The sequence below is a fragment of the Podarcis tiliguerta genome (genome assembly GCF_965153285.1).
Source record: "Podarcis tiliguerta genome assembly, chromosome: 5".
NCBI classification, from domain to species: domain Eukaryota; kingdom Metazoa; phylum Chordata; class Lepidosauria; order Squamata; family Lacertidae; genus Podarcis; species Podarcis tiliguerta.
The window spans coordinates 64,892,006-64,911,682 of NC_139538.1; positions in this window are offsets into that span (position 1 = coordinate 64,892,006).

Sequence of the window (19,677 nt, forward strand, 5' to 3'; positions counted from 1 at the left end):
TTTTCATAATATTTCTTGCGTTTGCTTATTTCCCAGACTTCCCCACACCTCCCCTCGCTGTATTCCAGTTCAAATGTTTAATCAGCAAATCCCTTCCCTCTATCTTATCTTGATCTTTATCTTAATATCTTAATGTATCAAACCTTTAATTCTGCATCTTTTACCCTTCAAATTTTCCATACTCCTTCACCACATTATTACTAATAACCTTTTAACCTCCATCTGATGTCATCCTAACATTCATTAATTTTATAATATTTCTGTAAATAATCTTTAAATTTCTTCCAATCTTCTTCCACCGTCAGGGCAAGCCTTCTTTTTAAATGAAGCAGAGGCAAACACAAGTAAGGCCACCCCTTTGCAAAAGCACTTGCCCTCCCTACCCATCACGTGAGGATTACGTTTCACTCCCCTATAGCACTGACGATGAACACTAGTTGTAATTTTTTAAAACCAAAACCAAAAACTTAAAAAGATAATAATTTAGAGATCGCCTTGTCACATTACATATTTATGTGTGCCATTAAGATGATGAAGTATGGCTAACCCTTTGCATGCCTGCTGATATTGCTGTCAGAATTGATCCCCCTCAAGCTATTTTTTTTGCTCTGAAGGGAAAAGGGAAACAGATTTATGTATAATGCACTGGTAGTCTTGTCAGGCAGCTGTGACTGATGTTTGCTCAGTCGGGAACTCTGCTTGTCTGCATCTTCATAATGTGCCACTTGCCCCACAGTAATTATTCCTTTCCCCCCAACCCACCCCCACTATATTCAGAAAAGATCAGCAGCATCAATTCTTGTGGATCATGCCATTCAGCTAGAATGGGGGATGCTGTGACCTGCGGCACTAATTTGGTGTCAGCTGTAGAAGTAGCTAAACAACAGGAACAGGAAATAAGTACCCAAAGCTTGCCAGCTGCCAGCCAAATTCCAACCTGCTTAAATGACTTTCTAGTCCAACTTGCTAAAAACTGTGATCTTGAGTTAAAGATAGCACATTGCAAATAACATAGGGCAAAGGTTGGTTTGAACTGAATGGACCCTTAGTTTTAGTTTACCAAACTTGGAATAGCCACATAAGTCTTGTTTATTTATGGCTTGACAGTACAAAATACTGGGCATCTACCCTAAGGTGCCAAGCACCCTCAATTTTCTAAGCACAAAGAGAGACCAGAAGACCCTTGATAGCAGGTTGCTTGTCTGTTTGGCATGCACAGTATATTTAGGGATATGCTGAAATGAGAGACTGTGGACAAAATAAGGACTTAGCATCTCTCCTTTAAACTGAACAAATGCACTACTGGCAGGCTAGATTCTGGGTTAGGCCCAAAGCCTAACCAGAATTCAGTGTCCACTAAACTTCTAGAAATTAATGTTTGTAGACAAACCTTCGTTTATGTCCCAATGCTTTCTCTACTACATTAGTATTAGTCATGTTCCATTGATGCAAACTGGAAGTGTTAAGTGTCCAAGTGTTCCATTAATGTTGGTACACCAAAGACATGGCTTGATGCTTCTTCCTGGCATCCAGCCTGTTATGCTTGCTGCGATCCCACATGTTCTTTGGACAGACCCTGCTCCATCAATGTGGGCTGCTCCATAAGTGTGAATGGGGCATTGTCCCACCAACCTCAGCCTATTCTCACCCAGCCCTCTCACCACTTCCCCATCCTGACCCTTCCAGACAGGGTAGATTTACAACAGTGGTTTGTGGGAAGTCACAGCTGTGCTGTGCCTCTCCCAACCGTGGCTCCTATGCCTGCTCTTGCGAGTGGCAGAGGCGGCGGCGGATGGACCAGCAGCCCCAAAAGGAGCCCTTTTGTGCTGCTCCTTCCTCCTCCTCCACCTTTGCCATTGTCGGCTGTGGAGGAGGAGGAACGAGCAGCCCGAAAGCAGCCCTTGCGGGCTGCTTGTTCTTCCTCCGCTGCTGCCACCACCACCAAGTTTGTGGTGTGGTGAATGGGCTTATACTCAAGACAATGAGTTTTCCCAGTTTTTTGTGCTAAAATTAGGTGCCTCGGCTTATATTCGCATCGGCTTATACTCGAGTATATACGGTAGATCCTGACATCCATTAATTTCTTGGGTTTAGGGGGTTCTTCCATCCTCAACTTGTAACAGTATAGTTCCCTAAATAGAAGTGATTTCAGTGAGTAAGTCCTGTGAAACTTCCAGCACTAGGTATTTTCATCTGTTTCTTCCTTGGGATGCTTCAATGAATTTAAGCCCTGGGTAGCCCACTTATTAATTGAACCTGAAGCTTCATTTATTAAAAAAAATAAATTAAATTAAAATTTAAAACATCTCACTGCTTGGCTTTAATGAGCACTTCTGTTGGAAACGAATATGTCCCTCCTGTAAAGTTAAACGGACTGAGTTGGACTGCTCAAAATTAAAATGATTTGAAAAGCTAATCTTCTCAATTCCCAAAGCAAGTCATTAGCTGCTTTCATATCACTTAATTTTGCTAATAGAGCGGAATGTAATGTTCTTCACTGCCAAGAAAGAACACTTAACTTTAGGGGGAAAGCATATTGTTCTCATTAATGAAAGAAGAAAATAAATTAACAAAAAAGTTTATTTTTATGGCAATTAAGTCTTCCATAGAATCAGCATAAAATCCAGTTTTAATAATTAACCTTATAGCTGGAGCAGAAAACCAAGGGAAGAGGATAGGGCAGAATGGTTGCTTGACCGCATACAAGTAAACCTTCCTTTCAGCTGTGATGCTCTAGGAATTGATGAAGGCAAAGTTGACAGCAGGGATGAGGCATCTCAGTCCCGGGGTGGGGAGCAAATGCAGATGTCTAGGCCTCTTTGTTTGGCCTTCAGATTGTTCTCATGCACACCCTGCTCCACCCCTGAGTCACATCCTTATTGAGTGTTTTTGTCTGGCTGGAGTGTATCCTGGAACTCTGATACAGCCTCTTACTTGTTTGAATGGAGAGGGATGGTTGGATGAGTGTTTGCAGAAGATAACCTACTGTGCAAAGGTACGATGTACATTAATTGCTCTGCAAATTCCGCCCTCTAGCTCTACCCACCAGTGCAGAGGCATAGCAAGGAGAGACGGTGGGTGGGACACACTACGCGCCACACCATGGGGGGACGGCACTTATCATGGGGCCTGCAGCACACCTGGACCATGGGTCTCTCCTGGGAGTGATGCAGTAGCTCTGGCACCTGCAGGCTCCACACTGCCCAAAATGGCAGTGCAGTTTCCCCACCACCTCCCCCTCAGCTGTAGGGCGGCGACAGGTGGACAGCATGCAAGCTCCGTGCTGCCCAAAACAGCTGTGTGGGGCTTGCATGCGCCCGCTGCCTCCCTCCCAGCCACGCTACCACTGAGAGGGAGGTAGTGAGTGGACTCCTTGGAGGCTCCACTGGGTGCCCTGCCCCAGCTCGCTCCGTGCCATGGACAGCTCACCCCACCCCTGGGGTCAGGGCATATGTGCTGCCCCAGGCACCCTTGCTGCTAGCTACACCATTGCATCATTGGCATGGGTTTCTCAGATGGGAATGCAGCCCTTGGATCGTAAAAGGTCCCCCCACCCCTGGTTTAGAGAGAGAGGGCTTCCATGAGGCAGGAAGAGACCATTGCCTCAGGTGGGGGTGGATGAGCACCCTCATCCCAGCAGAGTTTCTTTCCACTCACAGCCCTTGCATGTGGGATGAGGAAGCACAAACCCTAGTTGAACCGTTTGACTTTTTCCTCTAATGCAAGTTCAGCCCTGGATGAGACCAAGCAAAATGCTTTCATTCATATTAATAGTGCAGCTAGGTAACTGTGATCTTTTAAAATTGTAGTTAGTCCAATATATTTGTAATGGTAACCCTCAAGCACTTATTAACCTCTTTATCATGAACACATGTGGGCAAGGAAGGAAGAAATATATTTAAAGATCTTGCATAACGTAGGAATAGATAAAGGAAAGAATAGGCCTTCTTCCCTCTACTCTCATATTATCAATCCGCTCATTACAAATGATCATGTATGAACAAACACAGAACAGGAAGAGATGTTGCAAGACCCAGGTGGGCAGATGCAGACAGATATGAGATCATAGTATCGGTTTCCTACTCATGCAACTCCCTACACAATTACGTAGCTTTCTACATAGTTGTTATGCTCTGGATCTAGTCAAGTCTTCAATATGCTCCTCGGAGGCTCATAAATAGAGCATGATGTAATAGCAGTAAGAGAGGATCCTCTGATCCTATAGATATGGGAAGTGTTCTAGTAACAGGTAAATGCATCTGCGTCCTACTGAAATTTGAAGAACCAGGGTTCATTAATGAGTGGCTTTTGAAAACTAATGAAAGCCTGATCAATTGTTTACAATGGAGGTTTAAAGCTAATTGTTTTCCTCTCCTTGTCTGAAGTTATACAAGCAAGAATCTAAGTTGTTAGTATGAATTACAATGTTTCCAGCAGTGCATATTGTTCCACTTTATCTTGTGTCTTGTTGCACCAGTACATAACAAAAAGGCTCCATTTTTCAATGAAGTGATTATTCTTCCCCATACTCTTTGTATTGTCCTCCAGTGTTAGTGCATTGATTATTTCCACCAAGTGTAACTAATAGTTGTGTGGGCTGTTAGCAGATGTATAACCAAGACTAAATCTTTAGCATAGCTATTAGATATGCTGGTAAGTCACACCTAATAGTGATTTCTATCTAGTATAACAGCTGTTCAGAAATATCATATATTTGAGCAAGACCAAAAAACATGGTATCTATCACCATTAATTGCTTTAGACTTCCAACATAAACTATTTAATCTCCCATAAATCTTGAGGGTGTTCAATCAATCAATCAATCAATCAATCAGTCAATATTTCACAGCAGTGCTGTTTGTTTGCTGTGAAACCTACTGCCACAAATATTTTCATGCAGATATAGGTATTTCATGTCCCAGATCTCTTTGTGTTGAGCTTGATAGGTTTTAATTGCTGTTATCTATATTCATAATACCATATATTTCGCTCTGTAATTTCTGAGACTGATGTTTTAGCATTAGAGATTCAAATTCGGTGTTTTCTCAAATAGGGCCATGTTTTAACTTCTGGGTAGTTCATAGTTGTCCAGTATAAAGGATCTGTTTCTAAACAATTTTAAATCTCAGTCAATCTATACGTTTTCCAGAAATGAAAATTGCCTGGCAAAGTTGCTTTTTTACATTTATTCATTATAAAATAAAGTTGTTATTGGGGATAATCCAGGACTTAATTTTCTCTTGACTTTACTGTGTAGCAAGCAAAGCTTTTGTACATGGGGTAGTTCTCATCAACTCTTCTTAAATAAATAAATAAATAAATCCCAAAAATAGTGTTCTCTTTTGCAAGTGGGATGGACAACAAATATAGTCCACCGGGTCCAGAAAATCCTGTTAGCAACTGCTTTCTCACCATCTTTGGTACCCTCCTCTGGACATTTTCCAATTTGTTGATATCCTTTTAACATTGCAATGCCCATAACTGGACACAGTACTCCAAGGTGAGGGCTGGCCAAACAATAATAATGTTCTTTTTCTCACAGTCTTTGCACAGAACTCTGTTGATGCAACCTAAGATTGCATTAGCCTTTTTGTTGCCACATCACATTTCTCATGTTTAGCTAATATATACAACATAGTACGTACAACTGCTGCTGCCATTCCCAAGAGTCAGGGAGCTTCCAATAGGCTGGAAACTGTGGGAGTTATGTTGGGTCTTGAATGTGCCTGCAGAGATTCAATGAAATGCAGAAAGACAGTGCGTAGTTTCACCATTTGCCCTCTACAAAATACAGACTTCAGCCAAGACCAGAAGATTCTAGAAGTGTCTCCTTTGGCTCCACCAGGCAAGCAAGTAATTGAAGAAAGAATAGGGAGGACTTTGATCTCAGTGAGGTGCTAATTTGTAAGATCTGGAGGCTGTTAAGAACTTAGGAAGCAAGGAATCAGTACATAAACAATGACCTTTATCTAAGGCCATTACTGACGCATTACTCTTTGGATACATTCATTTACACAAGTTTTTGAAGACAAGACAATGTGTCAATAAAGGAATTAGACCAGACACCTTGAGTCCATCACATTTATCTCAGTTTGCTGACAGGAACAGTAGGTGACACTAAGTCACAGAAAATACTTCAAAGTCTCCTGGGCCCTAGGTTTTCCACAGAAGCCAAACAACATTTACTGCTTTGGTAACAACAAACAATGTGTTGGGTTAATGCAGCTGTAAGATGAAAGCCTAGTCCACTTAGCAAACACAAAGCTTTCACATCCAGTATTCTTTAACCAGATTTAATTCAATTGCCGTTGGCTTTTGAAAATTGAAATTATTTCTAACTTTCATCTTGACCATTTTGAAAGGAACACTTATTTTTTAAATGGATGTAGCAAGGTTGAGAACTAGGATGTTTAAAGCCATGAAAAGCCAGAGTATTTGTTTCATGCTGTTTAGAACAAACACAGCATGTGGTGTGACTAAAAGGTAAGGATCATTTACCGGGGAAAAAACCCTAATTTTCTCTGTAATAATTTGGACTTCTGCAAACAGTAAGTTTTTCTTCCCAACCCTCCCCAATATACAGTTTATAATTGTTTGGAGCAATGGAATAGCTCTCAAAATTGTGCAGGGCTTCCAAGATGCTATGAAATAGAAAACCCAGGTGAGCTGAGTGTGCTTTTAATAAAGAACCAGGTTCTCCCTTGAATAAATATCCTGTTTACTTAATGCTGTTGGTGGTCAAATCTAAAACTGGCAGGGTCTTTCAATAAAAAAAGAAAAAGGACATTTTGTTCTGCATTTAACCTACCAGAAAACTGAAACATCAGTCATTTGAAAAGTGATTCTGATAAACAACAGCAACAATTCTATTATCACCTCTTTTAAGTCCTGCTGGCCTCACCACCTAAGACTGTAGCTACAATAAGGCCACTGAGAAACAAGAAGGATAAACTGGCATGCAATGTCAGCAGAAGTACAATGCTTACTTAAAACAAAGTAAAATTATATGAAGAACAACCAATACTTTAAAACAATGCAAAAAACACTTAATAAAAGAGGTTGTTTAAACAGCATATAGTTTATTTTATTGACCCCAGTGTAGGCCTGTTGACTTTCGGTTGAAGAAGGCAACGAGTAAGGCTGCTTGTCCTTGAGCTCCATGGTCTGTTTTAATTTGTTTTAATTTTGAATAGTTTTAAAGTCAGTTGACTCAGCTGTTAAATGTTAATTGAAACATACAGGCAATGAGCATATCTGTTTATCTATTTTACTTTTACATGGGCTTAAAAGCCATATATTTTAATTGGAGGGCAGGCGGTGGGATAACGGCTGTTTTGACTCAGCGCTTAGCTGAACTCAAGGAGACTGCAGTTTTAATATGGTTACCATGCAAGCACAGACCTGCAGTGCTTCAGATAAATCGTCCGGAACTCCATTGCCAAATTTAGTCCAGAAATCTATGCTAGACTCTGGTGAATCAACAACTGGAGAAGCCAGAGCAAGAGAGGCAGAAGTGACTGTAAAGCATTTGTGGCAAGATGCAGTTCATTTGTCGTCTATGGACAGGAATGTGCAAGGAATGGGGCTGGAGATGCCGGATCTCAAATAAGACGTTTTGCAGCATATTCCTCTAATGAAAGCTTAACCAACTTTAATCTGATAACTTTCATTGATCAATTAATCCAGACTTGTCAGGAGCCAATACATATGCTCCCAAGCAACCTCAGCTTCCTCCATATAACGAAACCTCAACCATGCATAGTAACAATTTTGGCATAATAGACTTGGCCACAACAGAGGCTGAAACTCCCTCACCGTGGGAACTTTCACGTGACCAATGTCTCTTGACAAAACAAACAGCAGAGGGAATCTCTAGCAGAACCAACATATTGGAAAATGAATTTCCAGTTCGAATGCCATCATTAATACTTCTGTAGTAAAGTACTACGGCTAGTCATCCTCATCCTCACTGTCACTGTCAATCATCAAGTGCGTTTATAAATCACTTCCCATAAAACAACCTTAAGCAATTCAACTATCTGCATTTAAAAGGCTTCTGGGAAGAGGAAGGTCTTCAACAGCTGCTGAAGTATTTCCACACAGCAAACACTACTGTACCAGATAGGCATTTCTTTATTAGTAAGATTGGTTGCTAATGTGGTGATTAATGTTTCCTCAATAGAAGCTAATAGTCGAGAATGATCTTAAGTATTAGTCATAAGATGGAGGAAGGGGCTTATGTAAGGCATGCAAAGTAGTAGTAGTAGTAGTAGTAGTAATAGTAATAATAATAATAATAATAATAATAATAATAAATTTATACCCTGCCCATTTGGCTGGGCTCCTCCAGCCACTCTGGGCGGCTTCCAAGAAAAGATTAAAAATACATTAAAACATCAGTCATCAAAAGCTTAACTAAACAGGGCTGCCTTCATATGTCTTCTAAACGTCAGATAGTTGTTTCTTTCTTTGACATCTGAAGGGAGGGTGTTCCACCGAGAAGGCCCTCTGCCTGGTTCCCTGCAACTTCACTTCTCACAGTGAGGGAACCGCCAGAAGGCCCTCGGAGTTGCACCTCAGTGTCCGGGTAGAACAATAGGGGTGAAGACGCTCCTTCAGATATACTGGGATCAAAAGAAGCATTTTGGGGGACAGAGAAAAACGAAGCATAGAGAGAAGAATGAGCTGAAGGCTGGAAGCATCTTGGGTCCAAACTAGAGATGACTTTAACTTGAAGTCTATGGTTTGTTTTTAACCATATTCCCCCAGCAATGATTTTCATTGGGACAGCTGCACACAGGGAGGGGAAGTTAATCCTTTGCTTCCTTGCTGTGGTCATGATGAAAATTCCTACTGCTATAGCTCTTAATAATAGCATTGCCATGTTTAGCATCAAGGTTGGCACTGGATCTGCTGCCTGGTAGGCGTGCAAGTGCTGTTTCCCCTCCACCTATGCTCAGCTTCTAAATAAGCAATATATATAAATAAGCAATATATATATATCCATATATCCATATATATATATATATATATATATATATATATATATATGCTTTCGTAGATTTTCACGGGTACAGGAATGCAGGTTTTGGTGTCCTCGGGTGTCTTCCCGTGTAAAAGTTGGGGTGTCTAGGCGACGTTTCGACGAGGTCTCACTCGTCATCTTCAGGCTGGTGCTTTCGGCTTCTTGTTACTGGAACAGAGCAGGATCTCAGTGTTTGAGTTCCTATAAATACTGTTGAGGAGGTGTGGTGTATAGCCTCCAATGTTCTGGGCAGAGAGGAGGTTCCCAGGCTAGTGTGCCTTTTCTTCTTTTGTTCCTTAATTGCTTGAGGGATATCTTGAGTGATTTCTTGAGTGATTTCCTGAATCCCACTTAGGTGGGTCATTAGGTGTGGATTAGTTGCTAAAGCCTTCGTGTCTTGAACTCTTGAACTTTGTGAAGAGTTTTTCTGAGAAGATGGCTGTACTGCACTTGGTTGTGCTCTGGCTTGGCTTCGTGTATAGGGGCGAGCAAAAGTTCAAGAGTTCACAAAGTTCAAGAGCAAAAGTTCAAGAGTTCACAAACTCTTGAACTTCACAAAGTTCAAGAGTTCAAGACACGAAGGCTTTAGCAACTAATCCACACCTAATGACCCACCTAAGTGGGATTCAGGAAATCACTCAAGAAATCACTCAAGATATCCCTCAAGCAATTAAGGAACAAAAGAAGAAAAGGCACACTAGCCTGGGAACCTCCTCTCTGCCCAGAACATTGGAGGCTATACACCACACCTCCTCAACAGTATTTATAGGAACTCAAACACTGAGATCCTGCTCTGTTCCAGTAACAAGAAGCCGAAAGCACCAGCCTGAAGATGACGAGTGAGACCTCGTCGAAACGTCGCCTAGACACCCCAACTTTTACACGGGAAGACACCCGAGGACACCAAAACCTGCATATATATATATATATATATTTCTTCAGTGTTTTTTTCCTCCAATAGAAGCCAAATCCAGATAGTGCTGCCCCTGGATCTTTCCACTTCTCAGGGAAGTGGGGTGCTTGTAAAAACAGTAAGTGTCATTACAGCATATAAAACTTTCTTTATATTGTTTAACAGATTGCAGCCTGATTAACTGATTCTTTTGGCTTGGCCAGTGCAGATCTCAGACCAAGAGCTGCATGACAGTTTTGCAGAAGAGGATAGAGAAAGCAAGGGTTGTGTAGCTCCTTAGAGCTTCCACATCTTCCTCAAGTCCCTCATGTTGTTCTTACAACAGCAAGAGAATTTGATACAGTGCTTCTCCCCTTCCTATTCCTCCCCCTTTATCCCCAACTCTTCTAGCTGAGTTATGCTGCAGTTGCAACTCAAGTCTGAACTGCGCAAATGTTGTTCTTTTGGCACACTAGGAATGTTTATGGGCTAGGTCGCTTCTCCATCCCCCTCTCCTGCTAAAGCACTACTTTTTAAAAAGAGCAAACTGCTTGTATTTACACTGTCACTCCTGAAAGTTCCACGTAGATTGTTATCTATGTACCAGGCTGACAAACGGTTTCAGCCTGCCAACAGTCACTCCAGAATAAAGTATATATAATTTTAACTTATGCTTATGATTGTCGGCAACCGGCTCCCAAACACTTTATTCAGTAAACAACTTGCACATTAGACAGAATGGTGATCAGACTAACACAGTCTTTTCACTGTAGTGTGTGTGTGTGTGTGTAAGCACGTGCACCCACACACCCATCCCATGTTTCAATATGAAGTTTGCCATCCATGGGCAAGCTTATGATTTAGTAAGTATAGACCAGCAGGCTAAATTTGGTTTTCAGAAGTTATCCTGTCCCAAAATGAAAATTTCCAAGGGCTAATATGAATTTTGATTGTGAACCTATAAGATAAATAGGATCATCTTAAAAGATGGTCCTGGTTGCAGGCAGGCCCTCAACTCAGATTCACCCCCTCCCTGGCGTGGGTGGAGTAATACCCTCACGCCAGGGTGGCACCACGATCACCCCAGGCCTATTGGCCAATCATTTTGAATGGGGTGATCATGAGGGGGTATAAAGGCGGCAGCACGACGTGTGCCAAGCACCTGCTTCACACTGTCCGAAGTCCGATTGAGGGGCTAGGGCCATGCTAGGCCTCTGGGAACACCGAGGAAAGCTGCAGGTGGGTTCCCCCGATGTTGCTCCCTCTTTTGGTGGTTTACCCTTACTGACTTCCTGCAAAGGGGGCAGGAGTCTGCTATAGTCTTTTGCCAATGCCTAAGCCAATACTGCTCACATTTGCTGTAATCAATAAAGTTGTGACCTAAATTTTGCCCAATAATCTTAAACCAAAATTCTGTGCCAGTGTGAATTTCTTTATTCTAACAGGGGGGCTGGCTTGGGGGCCTTGACACGCAAGTACTGGGCAATTTGACACAGTCTGTTTCTTCTATATACAAGCAGTCTCCCCCACACCCACTCCCCGGCCACACCACCCAAACATGGAAAATTTACTAACATGGACTTGAGGATCAAAGACACCACTAGTCATTCTCAAGGCTACAGTGGTTGAGAAGTGCCATGAGATCAGTGGTATTTTCAGATCAAACGACAGACTTCCCCTCACCCACCTTTGAAATGAAATGCTGGTGCCCAATCTTAATTGTGATAATGTTTTGATTGCTTTTATTGCTCATGCTTTACCTCTACCCTTAATAAAGTTGGGGGTTTTTTTGTGTGCAATGGAATGCCTTTGCATCTTTAGGAAATAATATGTCCAGGATGGGTCACATGCAAAGATTTGTTCATGCATCTGGAAGATTCCTACCACTTGCACCTCCAGAAAGGTTGGCAGTCCTTTTGGAGTGGCATCCAATGGGACACGAGAGACTGCAGTCACAAGTGAAAATGTTCAACACTTCCATTTCATATGGAAGCGTTTTAAGGTTTACACATACACTGAGCTTTGGGGGACTCAGCCAAAAATATAATCCTGAGCATTATAGTTCAGTCTTTTCAGGTGATTCACATTGCTCAGTGAGAAGTATTACCCAGCACTGGATCATTCCTGTTGCTAAGTGAGAGGCATTATACAGTGGTGGACAATTCATTTGTGTTAATTCTTGCCTATCTCTATTACCATAGGTGAAGAGAGACAGGAGAGGATGAATACTCTTAATAGCATTTTCATGTTGCATGACAGTTTGGTGAATCCCGCCATCAAGATAATCTCTTAATCAAAATGTGGCAGGAAGAACAGGGATGTTGCAAAACTCAGCACAAATGCATGACTTGATTTGAATTATATTGCATATAAATCACCAGCCTGAATAGTTTGCAGCAAAGGGCTTTATGTTTCAGGATGGGGACCTGATTTTGTGTAGGAACATCGTGGCAGAGATGGGTTATTGTAGCTTAAAGGTAAAGGTAAAGGGACCCCTGACCATTAGGTTCAGTCGTGACCGACTCTGGGGTTGCGGCACTCATCTCACTTTATTGGCCGAGGGAGCTGGCGTACAGCTTCCGGGACATGTGGCCAGCATGACTAAGCTGCTTCTGGCGAACCAGAGCAGCGCATGGAAACGCCATTTACCTTCCTGCCAGAGCAGTAACTATTTATCTACTTGCACTTTGGCATGCTTTTGAACTGCTAGGTTGGCAGGAGCAGGGACCGAGCAACGGGAGATCACCCCATCGCAGGGATTCGAACCGCCGACCTTCTGATCTGCAAGTCCTGGGCTCTGTGGTTTAACCCACAGTGCCACCCGCATCCCTGTTGTAGCTTACTGTGGGGAAAAGGTGAGGCAGTGGGGAGGTTGGTATGATGCAAATGCAAATGCACTGGCATCAGTGCTTTCCTCCTTGACCATCCACCTTCTGGTAAGTAGCAGTGACCCATCTGATGGGAAGCCTGCATAGCAGAACTACCCCACCACCAATCAAGCCACTTCTGGACCCAATAGAGAATAAATAGGCCCATTCCTTTATTTATCTCCCTATTGGAGCCTTATAGGCAGCTCTGCACCCATACAGGTTTGCTCCTAAGAACAGAATACATTTGTCCACTTGTAGAACAAGTAGTGATGCATTTGAAAGTGCAGAAGGCCACCCATACATCAACAGCTCTACTGTTGGTTTACACACAAAAAAATTCCTTCTTATGTACTTTATTATTTTTAATCTCTTGTTTGCGGTTTACAGTGTTCTGCTGTCTTCAATTTGTGGCCATTCGCTAACCACCAGTTGTGATTCTCTGCCAGAAGCTGTCCCCATTACAGAAGCTCTTCTGGGCAGCCACAAAGATTTGGAGAATTGGGATGCAGTGGAATATTTACAGTGGAATTGTTCAGCTGTTGAGAGAAAGAAAACAAAACCAACAGCAACTAGACAGCAACGCTCTAAAAATGGTAAATGCCGGTGAAGAAACAACAAGCAGGAGTAAATTTCTGAACACTGTGCAACAAATCTAATCATTTTATCATGTCAAAATCTGTCAGACTAAAGACCTATCTAATCTGGGTATGTGTAAAATGATGCTGGAAACTGAATTCTCACAAGACCTGCTGAAATCCAGCTTGCCTCCTCCAGCTACTAAATGACAGATGGAGGAGGGGCATTGCAAGGAGCATCGCCTCCCACATCCCCATTGATTGCTCTTCCTTTGTACAGTACCATGCATACTAGTAGTGCATGGTTCAAGAAGGTCTTTTCAGGTGCCATGAAGTAGTAGCTAGTATGGTGCAAAATAGAGGGCTGGACTGCAGTGCAGTTGTTAATATTTATGCTAAGCATTATATGGATATAAAAAATAAGACAGCCTGCAGGCTCACCATCTAAAAGCTATGATGCAAAAGGAAGCAAGAGCAAAGAGGAGGAAAGCAAGACTTGGAGACTATGGACTAAGACCTGCATACCTATCTTTGACCACACAGGACCAGAAAGCTGCAAAAGAAGATGGGGGAAAGGTAAGCCCATAGAGGCTGTATACATACAATACATTTAAAGCACTTTTTAGGACCTCCTTGAAAGAATCTTTGGAACTGTAGTGTGTTAAGGGTGCTGGGAACATTAGCTCGGTGAGTGGTAAGCTACAGTTCCTAGCATTTTTAGGCGCGGAAGGATGTGCTTTAAATGTGTGTACATAGCCAGAGACTATGGTGTTAAGAGGTATACAAACTGTTGAAACAAACTATTGCCCAAACATAGTCTATGGGGACAGTCAACAAACTACCCATAAAGCACAATCCTATTCAAAGCAAATATTACTTGATTCAGTGGGTCTTACTCTCAAGTAAGTGTATATAGGATTGTGGCCTTAATGAAGGAGTGATACTTTTCTCCCTTTCCCTGCCTCCATGACACAAGATTCAAGATCCAAGCCCAAATAAGAAATTTGTCCCCAATGTCAGCTTCCTAAAATTACAACATCTGTTTTTATTTGGTGTGCCTCCAAATCAGAATTTGAGAAGCCAGCTGGAAAGCACACATATGTACTGTAGGCACTCCCCAGCAAGGCTGCTACCTTCCTGCAGTGCTCTTACTGATGGGATGGGATATATATATATAGACTCTCATCTCCAGAACCAAACGCCATATATATAGACTCTCATCTCCAGAACCAAGACTCTCATCTCCAGAACCAAACGCCTGGCTGACGAAGACCACTTGACAACTGAGTTACAGAATCTCTCAAATGTGTTAATTGCCAATGGATACCAGCAAAACAGGGTTACGAAGCTAATCCAAAAAGAAACACCCCCCAAAAACCAAGACACAGAAGAAAACAATGGCATAGCCCTCCTTCCTTATATCAAGGGCACTACAGATAAAATTAGCAAAATCCTCCATAAACACAATATCAAAACAGCCTTTTGCACCAACCAAAAAATAGCCAATATCCTCAGAAACCCCAAGGATAAAATTCAGTTGGAAAACCAAGGGGTCTATGAAATACCCTGCAAAGTCTGCCCAGCCACGTACATTGGACAAACAAACAGACGAATAAATGCACGGATCGCAGAACACAAGAATGCCGTCAAAAAAGAAGAAAAAACTTCCTCTCTTTTCCAACACATGAAAGAAACAGGACACGAAATTAATTTTGCAGATTCCAAATTGCTCTTTAACATGGAACATCACCACAAGAGAATAATCATGGAAGCCATCGAGATAGAGAAACACCCTCACAACATGAACAAGCGTGACGACACATCCCGCTTGCCAGACATCTGGAAATTAGCCCTCCCCACAAAATCTGACACCAGATCCAGAGGCACACAGAACGCCATCACCAATCAACCACACCAGACCCAAACCCAGACCCTCTCCACAGATAAATTACAGACACCATCCAGTAGCCAAACCAGGGTGGCACCTCCGGATGCTGCACCCCCCTGCAATCCCTACACAGATCTGGCTGGCACAGGCCACAAAACCACAGCTCGCCCCTATACACGAAGCCAAGCCAGAGCACAACCAAGTGCAGTACAGCCATCTTCTCAGAAAAACTCTTCACAAAGTTCAAGAGTTCAAGACACGAAGGCTTTAGCAACTAATCCACACCTAATGACCCACCTAAGTGGGATTCAGGAAATCACTCAAGAAATCACTCAAGATATCCCTCAAGTAATTAAGGAACAAAAGAAGAAAAGGCACACTAGCCTGGGAACCTCCTCTCTGCCCAGAACATTGGAGGCTATACACCACACCTCCTCAACAGTATTTATAGGAACTCAAACACTGAGATCCTGCTCTGTTCCAGTAACAAGAAGCCGAAAGCACCAGCCTGAAGATGACGAGTGAGACCTCGTCGAAACGTCGCCTAGACACCCCAACTTTTACACGGGAAGACACCCGAGGACACCAAAACCTGCATTCCTGTACCCGTGAAAATCTACGAAAGCAAATATATATATATATATATACGCACAAAGTTTACAGTTTACAGCTAGGGAGTACAGAGGAGCTTGGGCAGAACTACACCATATATTGAAAGTGCATCCAGCACACATTTAAAATACATGATTTAAAGCACATGGTAAAGGATAATGGGAATTGTAGTTTCTGTGGGAGTCAAACCTAACACTGCAAGTTAGTATACGAAGGGGTTAAGGACCACAGAGTTCTAATTGCTGAAATAGTGTCAGATATGCCACATCTCCTCTTCTCCTAAGAGGGACGAAGTAAGTCTTGTTTCCTGTTTCTTTTCTCCCTCCTCCTCTCTTCACACTGCATGCAATGGAGTCAGACATGCCTCAACATAGGTATCTGTGTCAAACATGTGTCTGAGGCTGCCTTTGCTATATTTTTCTACCTAAGAACATAGACCTGCATTTCTTATTGCTATATAACATAACACAACACATGATTGTGACCTTGGATCAAGTAAGTAAATCATTTTTGAACTTACTTCAGAGTGTGGTCTGTTTCATGGCATTAGGGTATTATTATTATTAATTCATTTTATACACCGCCCTATACCCGGAGGTCTCAGGGCGGTTCACAAACAAGACCACAACATATAAAATCAAACCAAAAACAATAACCCAATAAAAAACCCCCAAAAGAGCCACATTCTAAAAGGGCGTTGGATGTCAGTAAGATCAACCAAAGGCTGGGTTAAAAAGGAATGTTTTTGCCTGGTGCCTAACGGTGTATAATGAAGGCGCCAGGCGAACTTCCCTGGGGGGAGCATTCCACAGATGGGGAGTCACTGCCGAGAAGGCCCATTCTTGTGTTGCTACCCTCCAGACCTCTCAAGGCGGTGGCACATGGAGGAGGGCCTCGGAAGATGATCTCAGGGTCCGGGTAGCTTCATATTGGAAGAGGCGGTCCTTGAGGTATTGTGGTCCTGAGCAGAGGGTGGGGGGCAGCTACCTTAAAGCAGCTTGAGTGTAGTCTATACATAGCCTATCCCTATGCTTCACTAAATCTGCCTAATGATGGATTTATTCATGCTGTACTCATGAAGATTGTACTTTATTATAAATGTTCTCCAAACCGCTCCTTACCCAACAAAGGGGACATGGCACTTACTGGTCCTTGATCATGAATATGGGCTGCAAATAATTGTTAGGCTTTACACAGAGGCTTCTACCAGCCTGTTTCCTACCTTGCAAAAGGTAAAATATAGATCTTAATCATTAAATGTCTGAGAACTACTTGGGGAATGGCATAGATTGCCTTACCTCATGTGTAGGGCAAGATACTTGGATCTAACACCGCTATGTCCTACTAATGCTATTGAATCAATTCCCTCCTGCTAAATTAATTTAACTTAATTAGCACAACAGATTACAATGCATGTTAGAGCAAGTTTGCGTAAGAGACCAACAGTGATGAGTGAAACCTAAGAACTAGGACTTCAGCCATCCAGCATGAAGCTTTATCAAGCAGGCAAATCAGGCTTTTAAGTTGTGCAAAAAGTCTGTACGATCATATTAGATAGGTTCACGCGTTCATTCATGGTGTTGAATATTTACAGTCACAGTCAGCAGAGATGATATTTACCATGTCCAGGGAACAAACCCTTTCCATATACTGGGGAATCTGTTCCAGAATCTTAGCATAGTACTTCTCATGTCTCAGTTATTAATTGGCATATTTATAAAATGAAGATGCAGGAGTAACTTGAATGAAGTCTCCCATGACTAACAGTACAATCCGGTACATGTTTATTCATGCCAGAAGTAAGCGTCACTGGTTTCAAGTTGGGTTTATTTCCAGGTAAGTGTGTAAAAGATTGCAGCAAGGGTAGCCAACATGATGTTCTCCAGATGTTGCTGGACCACAACTCCCATAGTCTTTGGCTATGATGGCTGAGGCTTATGACAGTTGGACTCAAACAACATCTAGAGAGCTCCACATCACCTACTCCTAGATTGCAGCCTCAAAATATAATCTGGGAAACTCACGCCTATGAACAAAGGAAAAACCAACTAATTTATTCTGTTGGTGCACACTGATATCCTTTCATCTCTCCCAGTAGGGTTGCTTTCCTCCTGTTTTACATGAGAGGGTGTGACCCAATCAGTCCCAACAGCCGATGCTCTTCCTAAATGCCTGCATTCCTGGTCTGAGCAGTATACTTCCTTTCTCCATCCACTATTTTCACTTGGGTTTCCTCCATCATGGAGAGTGCTACTAGTTGGAAATCCTTAGCACCCCAGATGAGCAAAAGTATAGCAGGAGTGCCAGAACGAATGTAAACAGAGAATTACCTTATTACAGCTGCATGTGGTGTTATAATTAAATAAGACTGCAGCAGAGCCACTGGTGCATCACATGCGCCACAGTGTCGCCAAATCTGCAGATTTTCATCCTTACTTTTATTAAGCATGACGATGCCCAGCAGGATCTATTTTGTCTGATTATACTCGACTGGAGAAGAATAGTAAAAGGCAAGATAATTAGAAATATATGCCGAAACAAAGGATGTGTCTACAATTCCTTTTTTCCAAGGCTTTGAAATAGTTCAAATTTCTCAGTTGGCTCATATGTATACGGAACCCAAAGGATGTCTTAAATTTAGACATATGTCTTCAGTCTGTTTAATGTGCCAGAACAAAAAACATTGCTTGAGACCACCATGAATTGATCTCCAAGTGGCGGCTTGACAGAGTGATCCTAATTTTTAATATGCAACGCATGCCATCATCATATATCTACAGATCTTTGCGGAGGAAACTGCTGCAGCCTCTTGTTCATGATATTTCTGAACTGCTGTAAGTTTTCCCCACTCCTCCCTGTAGTAAAAACTAGGAAGTCTTTGCTGACATTCTCATATGAGATCTTAATTTTAGAAAATCATTTCTTTGAAACACACAAAACAGCAACAGCAGCATACACATACTGAACTATTTGCTGTCTTCCAATTATGTGGTTTCTCAACTTACTGAATGAGTAAATTAAGACAGACATGTTTGTGTACAAAATGATAGCCGTTTAGCAGCAGTAGTGGCCACAAAGGCAGAAAAAAACACATATGGATGGAAGCTGTACATGATGCATTTAGGCTGATCACCAGGCCAATAATACTTGCTCCCACCCAGAGGACAATGGCTGTGCCTTGTTTTCTTTTCAGGCTCCATAAATGAAGGCCAATCCATGTGTTATACATGTATAATCAAACAAGCAGATTTCCTTCTAGCAGTTAGTACTGGCAGCGGCGACTGGAGAGAGCCCCAAATAGACCACTTACCGGCTGCTATGGGGGGCAGTGTTTGTGGTCTGGCATGGCCCCAATGGTGACTGGGCGGACTTCCGGTGCCGGCGCAGACTGGAGGAGGATACCACTTCCTTCTCCCTAGGCTTCCAGGGCCTGCCCACAACTGCAGCTAATTGTGGGCAAGCTGAGGGGCATGAATCATAGAATCATAGAATCATAGAATCATAGAGTTGGAAGAGACCACAAGGGCCATCGAGTCCAACCCCCTGCCAAGCAGGAAACACCATCAGAGCACTCCTGACATATGGTTGTCAAGCCTCTGCTTAAAGACCCCCAAAGAAGGAGACTCCACCACACTCCTTGGCAGCAAATTCCACTGTCGAACAGCTCTTACTGTCAGGAAGTTCTTCCTAATGTTTAGGTGGAATCTTCTTTCTTGTAGTTTGCATCCATTGCTCCGTGTCCGCTTCTCTGGAGCAGCAGAAAACAACCTTTCTCCCTCCTCTATGTGACATCCTTTTATATATTTGAACATGGC